The sequence below is a fragment of the Scyliorhinus canicula genome, chromosome 3, assembly GCF_902713615.1.
Source record: "Scyliorhinus canicula chromosome 3, sScyCan1.1, whole genome shotgun sequence".
Taxonomy (NCBI): Eukaryota; Metazoa; Chordata; class Chondrichthyes; order Carcharhiniformes; family Scyliorhinidae; genus Scyliorhinus; species Scyliorhinus canicula.
Window position 1 is genome coordinate 252,643,206 of NC_052148.1, and position 17,375 is coordinate 252,660,580.

At 45.6% G+C, this 17,375-nt stretch overlaps 1 protein-coding gene across 7 annotated transcripts in view; it reads left to right on the forward strand.

Moving 5' to 3' along the window:
* The window catches only part of LOC119963432 (trichohyalin-like), a 190,395-nt gene extending 176,693 nt beyond the window's left edge, over positions 1–13,702 (forward strand). For 5 of the 7 annotated variants that reach the window (XM_038792548.1, XM_038792552.1, XM_038792549.1 and 2 more), the window contains one exon: positions 11,335–13,702. The gene's annotated coding sequence lies outside the window, so the exon portion shown is untranslated. Of the gene's footprint in view, positions 1–8,704; positions 8,852–8,957; positions 9,139–11,334 lie in introns of all 7 variants that reach the window. The other 2 variants (XR_005460101.1, XR_005460102.1) reach the window with 2 other exon arrangements.
* The last annotated feature ends 3,673 nt before the right edge of the window (positions 13,703–17,375 follow it).

Sequence of the window (17,375 nt, forward strand, 5' to 3'; positions counted from 1 at the left end):
ATCTCTCTGCTCTTCCACATGAGCTCTCACTACATCAGGAATTGAATTTTTAAACTCCTCAAAAAGTACAACTTCTCTTAGAGCTTCATACATTTGGTCTATTTTCAAAACTTATCAAAATTACTCTGTTTGATCCTTTCAAACTCCATGTATGTTTGACCAGGTTCTTTCCTTAAATTTCTAAACCTTTTTCTGTAGGCTTCAGGCACTAGATAATATGCACCTAAGATGGATTTTTTCATCTTCTTCTATGTCCCAGATACTTCCTCTGATGGTGATGTAAACACTTCACTAGCTCTACCTACCAACTTTATTTGAATCAATAATACCCACGTGTCCTGTGGCCATTTAATTTGTTTAACTACCTTCTCAAATGAAATTTAATAAAGTCTTCTACTTCTATTTTCTTATTCATCTCTCATTGCAAATGCTGCATGGTTTTAGACTCACGGTAGCATGGTGGTTAGCATCAATGCTTCACAGCTCCAGGGTCCCAGGTTCGATTCCCGGCTGGGTCACTGTCTGTGTGGAGTCTGCACGTCCTCCCCGTGTGTGCGTGGGTTTCCTCCGGGTGCTCCGGTTTCCTCCCACAGTCCAAAGATGTGCGGGTTAGGTGGATTGGCCATGCTAAATTGCCCGTAGTGTAAGGTTAATGGGGGGATTGTTGGGTTACGGGTATACGGGTTACGTGGGTTTAAGTAGGGTGATCATTGCTCGGCACAACATCGAGGGCCGAAGGGCCTGTTCTGTGCTGTACTGTTCTATGTTCTATGTTCTATGTTCTACAGCCTTCTCATCAAACCTTGGCAATGCTTGGACATATTTAAAAAGATCCCCACCAAGCCTTTGTTTTTGACGCTCATTTTCACTATCCTCATCACTGTCCTCAAACTGTATGTTTCTCTTTACATCTGCCAATTTTAACCGACTTTAATGTTTCATGGCCATTTTCCGAAGTTCAAAGTCTCTCTTTTTCTTTTTCCTTGATCTGTACCTCCCTTTCTCTTTCTTCTTGTTCTACGTGGGCAATTATTTCTTTTTCCTTTGCTTCGTATTCAAGCTGCTTTATTTCTTTTTCATGTTCAAGCCGCTTGATCTGTAATTGAATTCTTGTCATTTCGAATGATTCTGTCTGTTTCTCAGGCAATTTTAAATGCTCAGCTATTGCCACAATTACCTCTTCTTTTTGTATTTTGTCAGGTAATGTTAACGGCAATATTTTTGTCAAATATAAAAGATTTTTTTTAGTCTTTGTTTGTAAGGTACAGCGTGTGACCTTCTCCACCCCCAAAAACTTCTGAGCCTCTGAAAGAGCCATTGTCTACAACACATTCCCTACTTAAACTGGAATACCACACCTGAAAAGCTAACACAAATATGCTCACCCCTCACTGTCCTTAAGTTCACTAAGCCAACCCAATCACGAAAGATAGATTTTTATCCCGGACGAGCCCCCAATTTGTTATGGGCCAGTGTTTAGTAAACTCCAAAGTATATCATGGAGTTCACCTGACCTACAACTGTTTATAGATTTTGGTTAGGAGGAATATTATGGCCTACCCTTCAGGTGTCATTCAACAGAGGCCTTAAGCACTTTTAATCAAAAACAAAGTTTATTCTACAAATTCAGTTAACATTTTTATAAACACACACAGTAAGCATTTTTATCAACTACAAACATACATACCCCACACAGCTACAGTACTCTATATATAACCCATAATAACTTCCCTTAACCTTTTCAATTTAGTAACAACATCCCATAAACCTGAAAACCCTGTTCAAAGATGTGGCCCAGTACACAACACACAAGACCTAGTATATTTAAGACTGTGGTATGGATACTTCTTGTTCTTTTCAAAGCAGTAGGTTTGGATTCCTTCCAGAAAACAGTTCTTACTTTTAAATTATCAAGTGATCTGGAGACACCTTTCAACATGCAGAGAGAGAGAGAGACAGGACAAGATGCTTGTCCATCTGAATCCAGCTTCCAAATGTGTAAACAAAAGTAAAACTCAGAGCCACAGCCAGCTCCCAGCTCAAAAGCAAAACTAAAAACCCAGAGCCACAGCCCAGCTCCACCCACACAATGACATCACTGAAGCCAATTGATAATACAAAACATTTCTCAAAGGGACACTCCCATGGCAGCTGATGTTGACTAACTTCATAAGAAAGGACATGAATCCTTGCCATCTGAGGTAGAACCTCTCCATCGATGCCCTGATAGTGAACTTGACCTTCTCCAAATGCAGAAATGACATGAGACCACCGAAACCAGGCCGAGGCTCTGGCCAGTGTAGGAGGCCTTCACCCACGCAGAATCCGCCTCTGGGCTATCAAAAGGGCAAAGGCGGGGACATCCGCCTTCACCCCAGACTGAGTCACCGCAAATCTGTCACCTCAGCGGTCATGGACCCAAATCTACACAGAGTATCTCTGATATGGTGTTAAAGAAAGAATAGTCCTCTATTCTATTATAGAATTCAACCTGAAAAGAACAAGGAAAAACAAGAACAAGCATAAAACCCCAACAATATAACAATTCAACAGATCCGAAATGCAATTACACTGCGCCCAATTTGTACGTTTTAATGAAAATGTCCCCCTCTTCGGACGCGTCAAAAAAGTCTTTTCCCTCTAAAGTTATTCTGAGGCTAGCTGGGTAGACCAAACTAAACCAGGCTCCACTTTTATACAAGGTGGCCTTGACTCCATTGAACATGCTGCTCTTCTTTGCCAGCTCCGCATCCATATCTTGAAAGAACCTAATGGAGTGGCCTCCCCACTTAATGTCACGGTGTTCCTTCACCCATCACAAAACTCTCTCCTCTTCCTTGAAGCTGTGGAACCTCACGATTACCACACGTGATGGACCTTCAGGACGATGACTCAGCCAGTGTGTGCGATGGGCTCGATCCAATTCAGGTGGGAATGCGCATCTACCCTACCCAACATCTTACCGAAGTACTCAGTGGCCTTTGGGCCTTCCATCCCCTCCGGCAGCCCCACAATTCGAATATTATGCCTCCTGGACCTATTTTTTATGTCACTTGTCTTGCCCCTCAATGATTTGTTCTCTTCGATCAGCGAAGACAGATCTGATTCCAACGAGACAATTCAATCTCTATGACCTGACAGCGCCACTTCCATAGCTTTAATCGTGGCTCCCTGGGCTTCCACGGTCTGACTAGATTACCCCAGAGCCGCTCAATTGGGGGCCAAGGCCTCTTCAATTGATTTCCTGAGGTCTTTCTGCACCATTCATCAATGCTTTTCGAATTCTCGGCCATTAGTGGAGTGGACAGAAACTGACTCCGCCATTTTACCTGCTGATAGGCTCTGATAGGCCGCAGGCTACCCAGGCCACAGGCTACCTCGACGAGTTTCTGCTCTCGACATTCTTTTCCTTAATTTCTTTGGGCCTTTCAGTCGTACAAGATCTTTATCACAATAACCCTGTGGGTTTTCGAGAATAAGCAATCCATGGTACTAAGAAAAGGGACAAAGAGTACAGAACTCCAGCGGGAGCCACCTCGTGCGTGTCTTCACCCTACATTTCGCCATTGGAAGTCCCGTAAAAGAAATGAAATGAAATGAAATGAAAATTGCTTATTGTCACGAGTAGGCTTCAAATGAAGTTACTGTGAAAAGCCCCTAGTCGCCACATTCCGGCGCCTGTTCGGGGAGGCTGGAGACGGGAATTGAACCCTGCTGCTGGCCTGCCTTGGTCTGCTTTCAAAGCCAGCAATTTAGCCCTGTGCTAAACCAAATCTATTTAGAATAGATATCTAGTTTTCTTCACCACTCAAAAAGTGATCAATTTACAGCATGGATGACTGGGACGGAATCTTAGAGGATTGGTTGTCAGGTGGGGCAGGGTTGCACAATTGGACATAATTCCATGGGTACCAATCCCAACGCCCATCTGCTTGCCTGTCTCTTAAGAGCCTCTTCCTTTCCTGCAGTAATTTATTTCCAATGTGGTCGGAGGCTGGAATGAGGTTTCAAGGCTGCAGAGTCTCACTCCTCAGGCTTTTGGCAGGAAACAGAGTTATCTCCTTCACAGTTTCCCCAGGATCTATGGAGGCCCACGCCATGGCCCCTGCTCCCCCCACCTCCAGGGTTGTTTCCCTGCAGGCCCTGGACATGGCCATTGAACATGGTGCTGTTCTTTGCCAGCTCCGCACCCATGTCTTGAAAGAACCTGATGGAGTGCCCTCCACACACCCCCAGGCCTGTCCTACTCCAGTAAAGATGCCTGATGGGGGCCGCACCAAGTGGGGTTGCTGGGAACGGAGACCTGCCAGCCATTTGTATGTCGTGAAGGCAAGGCCTCCTTCCCAGATAAAGGTCATGAGCCAATTAAGACCGCTCTAAGCATTAAATGGCTGCGGATCGACCGTGCCAGAATGGGGTAGCCTCCCACTAGCATTTTCATTGCAGTGTGAGAACCACAATGCAACAAAAAATCTTGCACCCGAATCTTAATAGTTCAGGCAAAAGCCTTGCAATTGTCCTCAGCCCAACCATCTTCAGCTGCTTCATCAATGTCCATCCTTCCATCAGCAGCAATTAACTGCCAAAGTTTTGTTTTGTTTTTTTAACATATTTTTATTCTCCTCCTTTTCACATTTTCTCCCGAATTTACACCCACCAACAATAAACAATAATCAGCAACAAATATGTCAATCCCCATAACAATAACAATGATCCCATCCTCCCACAAACCCCCAAACATCAGCCCGCATGTTTACATAAGCAAATGACAAAAAGGAATCAGGATTACCCATAGTCGTCCTTAATATACACAGCCCCCCTCCCCACAACCCTCTCCCCCCCCCCCCCCCCCCCCAGCTAATGTTCGATGTTATCCAGTTCTTGATGCCCATGAATTGTAGAACCCCTCCATCCTTCCCCTCAGTTCAAACTTAACCTTCTCGAGAGTCAAGAATTCCAACAGGTCCCCACGCCATGCCAGGGCACCGGGTAGAGAGGCTGCTCTCCATCCCAGTAGGATCCGTCTTCAGGCGATCTGATGGAATCATCAATTCACAAGACACGTGCTTTCAGATATGAAAGTGGTTTTAATCTACTTACTTCAGAGCTAGCCTGTTACCCGTTGAACTCACGATGAACTCAGGCTGGCTCTGGACACGGTTATTTATACAGCAGTCTAGGGGGAGGAGTCGTGGGCGGAGCCAAGGGGGGAGCCCTGTACAAAATCCTGAGCATTCCCGGAGCTACTCCCTCTAGTGGTCGGATAATGCTACTGCGCTTACAATAGTATTGGTAAATACAGTGTGAATTACCAAGTTACATTCTCCACACGATCAACGAGGCGAAGGCTACAATATCTGCCTCCGCACCCGTTTCTAACCCTGGCTGGTCCGACACCCCAAATATGGCCTCCCGGGTCCAGTTTCATGTGCACCACCTTGGAAATTACCCTAAGAACCTCCTTCCAGTAATCATCTATCTTTAGACAGGACCAAAACATATTAATGTGATTCGCGCCCCACCCCCGCAACGCTCTCACACATCTTCTACTCCTTCAAAGAATTGGCTCATCCTCATCCTCGTGAGGTGTTCTCTGTATACCACCTTCAGCTGTATCACCCCCAATCTCGCACAGGAGGTGGAGGCATTTACTCTCCGGATGACCTCACGCCAGACCCCCTCCTCTACAACCTCTCCCAACTCTTCCTCCCACTTTGCTTTGATCCCTTCCAGTGGTGCCTTATCCTCTTCCAAAATAGCTCCGTACACTGCTGACACTACCCCCTTCTCCAGTCCCCCTGTCATCAGCACCTCCTCCAGCAATATGGAGGCCGGCTCCTCCGGGAAGCTCTGTATCTCCTTCCTGGCAAAATCCAAACCTGCATGTATCTAAACATTTCCTCCTGCTCCAGCCCATACTTCACTTCCAGCTCCTTCAATCCTGCAAACAGTCCCCGAAGAAACAAATCTTTCAGCGTCTTAATCGCCTTCTCTTCCCATTTCCGAAAACTTCCATCTCACTTCCCTGGCTCAAATCTGTGGTTCCCCTGAATCGGCATTTCCCTTGACCCTGCCCCCAACCCAAAGTGTTGGCGAAACTGCCTCCAGATTTTCAATGAAGCTATTATTACCGGACTCCCTGAGTATTTCCCCGGAGCTATTGAGAGCGGCGCTGTTGCTAGTGTTTTCAGCCCTGACCCCCTGCACAAACGCGCCTCCATTCTGACACACTGGGAATCAACCCCTCTGACCCAGCTCCGCATCTTCTCCACATTCGTCACCCAGAAGTAATACATCAGGTTCGGGAGGCCCAAGCACCCTGCCTGCCTTCCCCTCTGTAGCAGCACCTTCCTCACTCTGGCCACCTTCCCTCCCCATATGAACGAAGTAATCCTTCCCTCAATCTCCCTGCAAAAAGCCTTCGGCAGGAAAATCGGAAGGTATTGAAAAATAAACAGAAATCGCGACAACACATTCATTTTAACCGCCTGTACCTGACCCGCCAATGACAGAGGGAGATCATCCCACTTTGCCAGATCGGCTTTCACTCTCCCCACCAAACTAGTAATGTTGTATCTGCAAAGCCTCCCCGCTCCCGGGCAACCTGCACCCCCAGATACCTAAAGTGAGTCCCTGCCCTACGAAATAGCTGCCAAAGTTACAGAGAAAGTAATGTAGACAGTAGAGCTGCTTGGTGTTTATGAGTAAATGATACAGCATTACAGACAAAGGGTATTCTAACTCACCTTTGAAATGCATGAATATCTTAAAGCTGTTATATTTGTGTGGGTGGGTACAAACTAAACCTGCCACAAAAACTAAATCTTGTCATTTCAGGCTTTCCTTTTATAAATGGGGTAGAGGTCATTGTTAAATGCTGCCAATCAAACTCACTGACATTAGAAATATTAAACTGTACAACCACGCAGTCTCAGTTGCCAGGTATTTAAGACTTTTAAAATCTTAAATTTTGCATTTTCCTTTCTTTTATTCTCCCCTTAATTAAATCTTTACTTTCCTTTCTTTATTTCTCTTTCAGTACCTAATTTGACATTTAATTTGCCCACTCTAAACTACACTTCCTCCTCTGTGCTGGTAATCTCAAAATCCTTCAATCTGATTGGTTAAGGTCACCTAACCTTAGCTCGCTAAGGTCCCAGATTCCCTGTTGCCCTCACTGTAATGTTGTCAACTCACACTTCAAATATTTTTGCATGTCAGTTTAATAAAACTCGAACATACCGTTGGATATCGAGTTCTGCAAAATCCGGCCCATTATGCAATGCACTCCATGCAGACTATCCAGCTAATTGTTACAAGGAGAAAAATAGATGTTATTACAACGGGGGCGATTCTCTGGCCGCATTGTGCCTGATTCAAATCTCGCTGCGTAGGAAAATTCCAGTGGAGGGCCAAAACAGGATTTGCACTGGGCGCCAAACAGTTTCCAATGCTCCCGGCCCATTACAGCTTGCACAATCTGGTTCCAGCCCTCGCTGGGTGTGAACCAGATTAGCATATTTAAATCTACATTTAAATATGCAGGATTTAAGCCAGATTCTACCAGCTCCCACAATTCTCCCATCCACCGGCGAAACGCAAAGAAGGCACAAAGCACGACTGGTCTCCACAAACAAAGACCAGACATGATGACCATACTGGAGGGCTCAGAGGCTATTGTAGACACCTAGTGATCGGGGACTTGGCAGGACAGTGCCCTGCAGTGCCAGGCTGGCACTGCCATGCTGTCACCGTCGAGCGGCAGGGGCCTGAAGGGAGACATTTGGCATCCCAGCAGGATGTTACTCACCTAGATGGGTGGGGGGGGGGGGGGGGGCTGCTTCCAGCAATGGAGGTGGTCTTTGCTGATGAGAAGGTGGGTGTCCCGATCAATAAGGAGCTGTACCCGATGTCTTCAAGTTCCAGACACCTCATTCAGGGCACAGTTCACCCTAACTTCCAAAACAATTTCTTATTATGGGGAAATTGCGATCTGGATTATGCCAAACCATCCAGCCGGAATCGCATCTAGTTTCCCATCAGAGACTACATTTAGGGCACTATTCTGCGGAAAGATTTCTAAGTGTGGTATCGAGCGGGAACTGCTGCGAACTTCCCGGCGCTCAGCCCAGCAAGGTCGGCAATGCTATTCAACATTAATTGGGTCACTTAACGAGGCCTCACGGGCTTCTTGCCGCAAATGAAGGCTCGCCAGCCAAGCTTGCCAGCCCCTCGCTAACAAGGTCAAGCAGCAATTAAGCTGAACTTGCTCAGCCAACCCCAGGAGACCAGCTCCAAGATTCGGGCATGCTGACGTGATCAGGCTCCTAGACGCAGTGGAGGTCAGGAGAGATGTCCTGTTCCCCCGAGGGTCCTGGAGGGTCTGTCACAGATAAGCCGGTGCTGCCTGGCATGAGGTGGTGGCAGCTGTGAGCGCCAGGAGTGTGACCAGGTGGACTGGCCTCCAGTGCTGGCAAATGGTCAACAATCTACACCAGGCAGCATGGTGAGTAGACGCCAACGCCCCACACTCCCCGAGACCTTTTCGGCCCACGTGAGCATCCAACCTCCCAACTCTCGATGCGACCCCAACCCTCCCTCCACCTCCCCCTCCCTTCAACCCCCCAACCCTTCTTTCACACACACCCTCCCACCACAGTGAACCACGCGTGTGGCTAATGATGCCCTCTCTGTATCTCCTCAGCAAAAACTCTCCCACAACCATCGGGAGAAGGCCCAGACTGGCGGTGGGGTGCTAGACATAAGAATCCTCACCACCTTCGAGGAGTAGGCACTGAGGTGGCTGAGGACAGAGCGGTCACCAACGTGGAGGCTGGCGAATGCCACAGAGGTGAGGAACTACCGGGCCCCACCCGGAGGACCTATCAAACGTGAGTTGTTAATGCCTTACTGACTGACCCATCCATCCCACTGATCGCATGTCCATTCTCTCGCAGGTCCTCCAGCCAATGGCTTCAGCCCATCCGGACTGGCCGCCTCCTCTGCCTCCCAGGAGACCAGCTCAGAGGGGAGCTCTGAGGAAGACACGATCGAGGCATCATAGCTGTCATCCCCAACCGCCAGATCCACACACCTCGGTGGGCAACATTAGTGGACAGGGTTCTGGGGCGCAATCTGGTGAGCACCACGCAGCTGCTGATACACATCAGGTGGGGGCAGGAACCCCCAGGGGAGACAGCAGTCGGAAGTCTGCATGATCCCAGCTGGGGCCCAGTCTGATGCTGAGCCTATGGAAGAGGCTTTCCCGGAGCTGATGGAGACGTTAGGGAGCGGCCATGACATTCAGAGGGAGATGTCAGCGACACTCCAGCAGATCCATTGCCGATTGGAGGAGTCCCAGAGGCTACGGGCGCAGAAGGTGTCGTTGGCAATGCATGGCACCGAGGCCAACATGACTAGGGTGGTGACGGCAGTTGAGAGCCTTCAGCACGACGTCGGCACCATTAGTGAAGGTGTCCAAGGCTTGGGCAGTTGGTGACGGTCATGGCTGAGGGTCTCGGCAGAATGTCCGCCTCACTAGAGGATGTCACTTAGTACCAGGCTGGCCCTGATGAGGTACTGGGACATGTCCTGCTTTCAGACGGGAATGGCCAAGGCGATGCGGAGCTTGTCCCAGTCGCAGATGGACATTGCCGAGTAGCTGCATGGCCCAATCACCGAGGAGCATCGCCGAGGACCATGGGGATCCCCCAGGGCTGGCAGAACCAGATGATACAGGAGTAGCCGGGGCTTGAACCAGCTACCAACTCCAGCCCAAGGTGAACCCCAGGGTCAAATGGACACCAACTAGGAGTCGTGGGCGCTTGGTGCCAACCCCGACCCGTCCTATGGAGTGGTGACGGTGGCCACCAGCTCCCCCGGGTTCCACCTCTCTGATGAGACCATATCTCACAGCTAACACACGGGACAGGGTGGCAGGGCTGTGCATGTGCCGTCGACAAGTGAGCCGGGGCCCTCCAGCCCCGGAGCCCCCAAAGGTTGCCACCAGGGGCATCAAAGGCCATGGGAAGTGGTAAGCAGCTGGCTGCTTCCACCTCAGATGTGCATCCGGGGACACAGCTAGACGTAGCGGTAGAGCTAGGAAGGTGAAGCACGTTGAGGATCACTGATGACACCAGAGGTGGAGGGGGTTAGGGGTGAGGAGGAGTGGGGGAAAGGAAGGGAAGAGGGCAGCACTACGGGGAGAGTGGGAAATTGTTACACACAATAAACACCATTGTGCAGAACTGGTATGATGTCTCTGTCACTTTCTTCCTAAATGTAAGCCGACCTCCGTACCCCTTGCCCATCTCTCCAGGTACCTCCTCCCTCCCCGTGGCACTCACTCACCCTCCAGCCAGTGATCTGTCCCCAAAGCTGCATCCCTAGCGCCTCTCCGCCCCCCCCCCCCCCCCCCCCCCCACTCTTCCATGCCAGCCCACCTCTGCAGAGCGTCCCCATCTGCAGCCAGGGACCTTCGCCTCCCCAGTCGAGGGTCCCCACCCCCGCCGAGCTCTGGGATGGCAAGCCCAACGCCCCCGGGCTCTTTGCCTGTGAGCAAAGATGGTTACTCACTTCCCCGGCTCCCCAGAGAAGCCCTTCCGCCAGGTTCACATTTTTCAAAAGGGGTACTAATTGGCGCCAACACTTGCTGGGGAGGCCAATGAATCACGAGAGGCCGTTGGATATGGGGTGACTCTCGTTAATTGTATGGAAATAAGGTTTAAGTGGTGATGATTTTTTTCTTGCCACGCTACTCATTTTGCCAAGGGGAGCGGGCCGGTTGCATGGCAAACTGTTTGGCCTTCTCCTGCTATTCACCGGTCTTGATTCATTGAATTTACAATGCAGAAGGAGGCCATTCAGCCCATCGAGTCTGCACCGGCTCATGGAAAGAGCACCCTACCCAAGGTCAACACCTCCACACTATCCCCATAACTCAGTAACCCCACCCAACACTAAGGGCAATTTTGGACACTAAGGGCTATTTATCATGGCCAATCCACCTAACCTGCACATCTTTGGACTGTGGGAGGAAACCGGAGCACCCGGAGGAAACCAACGCACACACGGGGAGGATTGTTTCACTCGAGCAAATAAATCATGTGCACATTGATGAATATATTTTATTTAGATTTAGAGTGTAGTTGCTCTTGAAAGACAAATTGCATTGATATTTGTTACATAGCTCCGATCTCATTGACGTTAAGTTCGTGAAAAGGGCTGAGTTTAGCACTGAGTATGCACATACGGCAGTTGTTCTATACAAAGTTCTTACTTGTTATACCTCTGTGGTTAATCCAGATTTACTTTTTGTTCTGAAAATCTCTGCAGATATGAAGTAAAAGAGAATGCTGTTATTACCTGGAAGATCTAAATGTGCACTGCTATTGCCAAATGGTCCCATCTGGTAAATCTTCTCTGAATTTCTGCAGCCTGTACACACAGGCAAGGAGTCTCTGCTGAATGAAGTTTCTTCTCCACCTCCATTCGGTGCTAAGTCCCAACAAAGCCACAGCCTTGTACTAATCTTTGCCTTTAGTTTATTGCCAGGTATATGTACTGAGTTTTCACACTACCTCCCGTTGTTCCTGTTTTGTATTCCTTGCCAAAATCCTGGATCTTTGCATTTTGCCTTTTGTGCCAATTATCCTTGTGCACGTTTCATCGCTTTTAGTACAAAAAGACCTCTGACTTAATACCGTCACTAATTATTACATGGAACAAAACTGCATTATGGTTCTTAACAGAAAAGTATTGCAGCGTGATTGTTCTGCTTCTGAAAACATAAATAACAGCACATTTATTTTGCCCGAAATAACGAAACTCAGGAAATAACTTTCCTTATTCACTCCTTTGAAATGGAATGTATTTAAAATTTGGTTTATCTTTGTGAATATTACATAATTGAACACATTCAGATTGATGATCAATGCCTTGGATAAATATTGAACAGAAGGAGCTCCTGTCAGATTAATTTGCATAACCTATTTCATTGTGATAAATGCACCTTCGTTCATACATGAGTGTTGTGGGCAACAAACGTGTACGTGTGCGAGCGATGAAGGGCCGATATAGTGTGAAGTACTCCTGATGGCATCTGTGTGTGATGTGGTCAAGAAATGTTTTTTCAAATTTTTTTTTTTTAAAGCACAGTTACCACTACACAAGTGTGCTTAACATTTTGCTTCTTTTGAAGTGTATCTCAGGACTTTATTCAGGAGGCAATAGTGCTTACTCACTGTTTGTTCTATATTTGTATATTACGTGTACAGTATACGACAACTTGTTTGCACTTTTCATTGTCTATTGCACCTGAATACAAAACAAGTACTTTTGAATTTATTTTTTTAAAGAAATATAGCTGCGCCAACAGCTTAAGAGATATTTTGCAAAAGTGAAATTTCTCTTCCTCAAGTTGTTTTTGCAAGAAAATCCCTTCTAAAACCACTGATAATTGGTCATATGAAAAAAAGGTAATTCATTGGTTGCTGCTGCAGGTATTCGTCCTGGTATTTGGCTGAAATAAAACCTCTCCAGTAATGACAGCTCTTCCTGTGATGTGAATTGTTCACCTGAAATACTATTTACTAAGTTTTGGAATTCTCTGACAGTAAAAAGTGTGAATTATTAGACTTCGGAAATTCCTTAGTTTACTTAGGCTCCAAGATGGTAATTGCCAACTTGTATCGAAATATTAACAGATTTATAATAGTATATACCAGACTTTTAAAAAAAACACGTTTCCCATTGAATCAGCAAAATTGAAATATGATTAACGTCAATGCAAAGTTATACTCTGTCCTTTTAATCACTAGTGGAATAAATACAAATAATTCAATTGAACAAGAAATGTTGCCAGTAATGTTGAATTTTTCCTGACTGGCAAAAAAATGTGGATCATCCAAAATCAGTAATTTATTTATTTTTATGCATGAGACATAAGTGATTCTGCTCAAATGAGGAAATGGGTGAAATGAAGGAATCCCTTTGCAATCCCTTTCCTCCAAACCCTTGTAATGTTTGTTAATAGAAAACTTCAGTGCATGACTTGTTGATATTGTAACTGTGGCCTTGTGACAAACAGCAAATCTAAACTTTGATCCATTTACATAAAACCAACAGATGTGGAACAATCTGCACATCTTTACTACTTTCTTTACCAATATGGCAAAAAAAACGATGTGTGTGTGTATATATACACACACCAAACAGATTTTCATTTTGTTTCATTTTACATATTATAAATCCTTCAGTGCCTTAGAGGCAGAGGGGAGCTAATATTTTGGTTTCTGCATGAGTCAGAAAGCTTTGGGTTTTGTCTGCCCAAGCCAAACCTTCTTACAAGCCTGTCTTATGCTTTTGTCATCTGACTTGGTCTTGAGATTTTTTTTTTTCTTCCGACACAAGGGCCTTGCAAAATAAATGGAATAGAGTTTAGATGTGCGTTTTATTAAAATAGAAGCATAAGAAAAATGTCAGCAGATTTCCAATGTACAGATTATTGAATTCATGTATTGTAGTCACCACTGTTTCTTAAAATGTTTATTAAATGACACTAAAAATTACTTAAAATCCTGTTGATTTACTTGTTAATAAAATTGTAAGGTTATTTTTGTAAGCTGGTAACATGTAAATGATTTGTATACATTTGTATATTGTATAATGTATGCATTTTGTATTAAAATGAAAACATAAAGTTCTTCTGGTGATGAGTTTTTCTCCCACTCAGTTTTAGATATGAAGATTGTCTTGCTTTCTATTGTTCAGAAGGAAATTGAAGTTAACAGTCATGTTTTTAACATAAATATGAGTGTGTTTCTGTGCATAAGTGTGGCCAAATTTAGCTTTCACTGAGGAGTCAATTCCTCTGGTAGAAGAAGAAAGTTAAATTTGAGTCAAGTCATTATTATATACACATCTATAGAATATTGCAGCACAGGAACAGGCCCTTTGGCCCACCAAGCCGGCACCGATCCAGATTCCTAATTTTGTCCTACTCCTTATTGCCCAAATGATCTAATTCCCTCTACTCCCCGCCCGTTGAAGGTACATCTTAAACATTGCTATCGTGCCTGCCTCCACCAGCTCCTGTGGCAATGCGTTCCAGGCACCCACTCCCCTCTGTGTGAAAAACTTTCCCCGCATATCTCCCTTAAACTTTCCCCCTCTCAACTTGAATCTGTGCCGTCTTGTAATTGAGTTTTCCACCCTGGGAAAATGCTTCTGCCTATTCACCCTGTCTATACCTCCCGTAATCGTAATCTTGTAGACCTCAATCAGGTTTCACTTGAGCCTGCGTCTTTCCGACAAAAACCATCCGAGTTTATTCAACCTCTCCTCAAAGCTCACACCCACCAGACCAGGCAACGTCCTGGTAAAAGTTCTTTGCACTCTATCCAAAGCATCCAGAATGTGACGACCAGAACTGCATGCAATATTCCAAATGTGGACTAACTAAAATTTTATACAACTGCAATATGTCCTGCCAACTCTTGTACTCAATGCCCTGGCCGATGAAGGCAAGCATGTCGAATAGGTTTGCACCATGGTGTAAATTGCATTCGAAAGCTGCAATGGTGTTGAACATTATAAATGCCACAGTCACCTAGAGTGAATACTGAAGTGCATTGTTGTAGCCTGGAAAACTAACATGTACCTGAACTTTGTTTCATTGATGTGCTTCTGCTAGATGCTAACATTGCCACCGCATGAGATTTGAAAATAATTAGGATTCATGTGACGGAATGATTGACAGATGGGCATGAAATAGAAAACCAGGTCGGAGTTTCTCAGACTGACAAGTGGGAAGTTGTGGCTTAGGCAGCTGTATGCAGAAATAATTTGATCTCAGAAATTGAAGAGCTTCTGTCAAAATGGTCAGATAATACAGGTGTCGCTGATATCGAAAGACATAACAAGCATATAAATGGCAGATGGTTCATTTTGATTGGATGAATAATGAGGAAACTCATTCTTTGGAAGTGAAGAAGCCAAATCAAAGAATCTTTACAGTGTAGAAAGAGGCCATTTGGCCCATTGAATCTGCACTGGCCCTCTGAAAGACCAATCTACCTAACCCCACTCCCCTGTCTTATCTCCCCAACCTTTCCCATTCTGTCTTCTCAGGTACCAATCCGATTCCCTTTGGAATACCTCAATTGAACCTGCCTCCAGCACCCTCTCAGATAGTTTGTTCAGTCTCCAACTACACAGGGGGAGAAAGCTTTTCCTCAATGGAATAATAGAGCAGGAAGGTCAGGGAATAGAAACACATAAATCTTGAAAAATAGGACACAAATTGATAAGGTCATCTATAGAGCAAAGTACTGGGGTTTATTTCAAGAGGAGTAAGATATAAAAGCATCATGATCACATAATCCACTAGCAGGAGGATTGATAGCCAAATAACAAAGATTTAAGATCATTGGGAAAAGAACTGGAGAGAGACGAAGATAAACTTGTTTATGCAACAAGTTATTATGATAATTTATGAATTGTATATATACTTGGAAAGGAATATCTTGCAGAGCTACCAGCATGGACCAGGGAGTCAGGATTCAGTAGATAGCTCTGCAATTTGCAGCCAAGGTCATAATGGGCCAAATGGCTGCCTTCTGTGCAATGTTAAGAAATTCAACCTAAATTCTTCTTTATGATTTTAAGATTATGTTAAATCTATATCGAATAATAGACCACACTTTAGCATTTCAAAATATTTAGAGCATAGAGACTGCCCATTTAATCCAACACATCCTGATGCCAGTGATTATGCCCCACAAAGAATGTCAGCACTTTAGCCTTCCTACTTCTGGGAAGGATTTACAAGGATTTTGCTAAAAGTGAAAGGATGTAACTGGCAAGAAATATTGAACGAAATGGGGCACTTTTCTTTGGAAATGAGGAAAGTAATAGAACCTGATGTTTGCAAGTGGACATAAATCTAAGATAACCACGAAACAATTAAATAAGGATATAGGATGAATTTGTTCACACTGTGACTAGTGAGAATGTGGAACAATCTGCCACATGTTGTTAAAGTAGATGACACTGATGTAATTAAGGAAAGTTTAATGTATACCTGAGGAAGTAGGGTGGCATGGTAGCACAGTGGTTAGCACTGTTGCTTCACAGCACCAGGGTCCCAGGTTCAATTCCCGCTTGGGTTACTGTCTGTGCGGAGTCTGCACGTTCTCCCTATGTCTGCGTGGGATTCCTCCTGGTGCTCCGGTTTCCTCCGACATGTCCCAAAGACATGCTTGTTAGGTGAATTGGGCATTCTGAATTCTCCCTCCGTGTACCCGGACAGGTGCCAGAGTGTGGAGACTAGGGGTTTTTCACAGTAACTTCATTGCAGTGATAATGTAAGCCTACTTGTGACAATAATAAAGATTATAAAACTAAAGATTATAAAAGTGGGTCTTGACATCAGGGTTGGAAGAGCTCATTGGAACGGGAGGAGAAAAAGAACAGTATGGAGCTTTAGGCTAAATTCCTGCTGTGGATACTATGTGACGTGAGGTCAGGAAGTCATAACCAAATTGGCAGTGGGCATCAGCTCATATCACCAAAGTAGTTCAGCAAAGCTCAGCTCTAATTTAACAATCCCACTGACATGTACAGGAATATCACATGGGAGCTCTCTTAAGTTTTGGGTTATGGCTTCATTGTTGATACTCAGTGAAATAAACTTTTTTTTCATTGGGTTGTGGTATATGGAGTAACGATGCTGACAATGAGTGCCTCATCTGAATTTTCTAGGGTGGTGCTGAACCTGTTCACTATCCAAAAATTCAGAGGTTACATCCTCTCAGTCAATCATGGGAGCTCCAATTGCATTTTATGTTTCTCCGGCCTTTAACTGCCTGTTTATGCCTCTTTTGGAAATGAGGTGTCAACCCCATGCATTGCCAGCCAATTGGAGGGCCAGTACCTCTTCAGCCCCAGCAATGCCACTGGGAGCATTGGCCACTGCTGGTACTGCAGCAATGATGGTGGATGTTCCTGGATGTAGGTATGTCAGATCAGGCTCCCCAGAGCTAATCCAGCAAGCCACAGTTAGGCAGTGGGGACTGCCCCTGAGGGCGTGTGAGGGGGGTTCTTTCAGTGGGGCAGCCCTTGCCACCAGAAGGGACCACTGTGGACCACAAGATGTCTCATTAGCAGCCTTCACTGAGCCTGCAAGGAAGCCACAGGCTATACCAGTGGTGAAAGGAAGGTCACCCCTGCCATCCCACCTGATTTTACGTCCTTCCCCACCTCCCAGCATGCTCTGTGTGACCTCAGAAAATCCTAGCAGCCAAATGGGAAAATGCGTCTCATTTCCACCACTAAGACAGCAAGAAAAAAATATTCACCCAGCTTTAGTTAGTTAA